Source organism: Octopus bimaculoides, chromosome 17 (assembly GCF_001194135.2).
Source record: "Octopus bimaculoides isolate UCB-OBI-ISO-001 chromosome 17, ASM119413v2, whole genome shotgun sequence".
Taxonomy (NCBI): domain Eukaryota; kingdom Metazoa; phylum Mollusca; class Cephalopoda; order Octopoda; family Octopodidae; genus Octopus; species Octopus bimaculoides.
In genome coordinates this window covers 26,442,163-26,443,560 of record NC_068997.1, presented here as the reverse complement: position 1 = coordinate 26,443,560, position 1,398 = coordinate 26,442,163, and positions in this window count along the sequence as shown.

The window sequence follows — 1,398 nt, the reverse complement described above, 5'->3', positions numbered from 1 at the left end:
ATGAGCTGCTTTTGGCTGGCTCTTTATTTATTTTTTTTTCAGCTTTTCTGCTTGGAATAGTGAAAAGAAATCGCCTAAACGAAATTTCTATTATTGCGTTCGTATGAATGAATATATGTCCGTATGTACGTACGTACGTATGCATGCATGTATGTATGTATGTATGTATGTATGTATGTATGTATGTATGTATGTATGTATGCATGTATAGTTCAATTTCTTCTTGCCTTCTGTTCCTCCTCCTCTGTCTCTTCCTCCTCCATCTAATTCTTTCGGCATGGGGATCGTGATGGCTGAAGGTAGAGTGGCGACACTCACCCCACATCCATTCTTCTTCCTTAGAAAGAGACAAGGGTTGAGAGAAGGGTTTAGCAACGTGCTCTCATAGAAAAACCTTTACACTACAAGAACCATCCAAAGACAGTTTGGTGTCCAATACAACACGCAGAAATAGCCAAAATAGTGGAACGGTGAAAAACAAATTCTTATGCTTTAGTTACGTCCCATAACGTGCGTTCGAACTTCACCGAACAATTGATTAATATTTAATTTCATCATTCTCTCCACTCTCCACCGCTCAAAATGTTATGGTCTTGTTAATATTTGTGTTTATTACTAGTATTGTGAATGTGTGTGACTTAGAGGTTAGGGTATTCGGCTCACAATCGTAAGGTCGTGAGTTCGATTGCCGGCGGCGCGTTGTGTCCTTCAAGAAGACACTTTATTTCACTCTGCTCTAATCACCTCAGCTGGCAAAAATGAGTAGTACCTGTTTTACACGGTTTCGATATCCTGTTTAGAATCATATCATTTTCACCGTATCATTACAAATCTCATTTTAGTTCCTCACCATTACCAATTCCTCTGCCAATATATCTTATATTTCAATTCCTTCTATCAGGTCCAGGGAACATGTAGTAAGGGTATGTCTCTCCTGTGGTGCCCACCCACACTGACCAATTTGTTTCCTCATATCTTACTGAAAAATGCGTAATTTTAAATAACATTTTTAAAAGATACGTTTTCGAGTGTTTAGATTGTGATTTTGCAAATGAATTTTTTTAACGATTTCTCTTTTGGTGAGTTTCGGAATATTCTTGCTCCAAATTCCGACTTTATCTTTTCATTTTTTTTTTACTTGTTTCTGTCATCAGACTGCGGCCATGCTGGGGCAACGCCTTGAAGAATTTAGCCGAATGAATCGTCCTCAGTACTTATTTTTTAAAAACCTGCTACTTATTCTATCGTTTTTCTTTCGGCCGAACCGCTAAGTTACGGAGACGTAAACACAGCAACACCGGATGTCAAGCGGTGGTGGGAAGACAAACGTGGACACAAACACACACACACACGCACACACACACACAAGCACACACGCTCACACACACGCACACACAC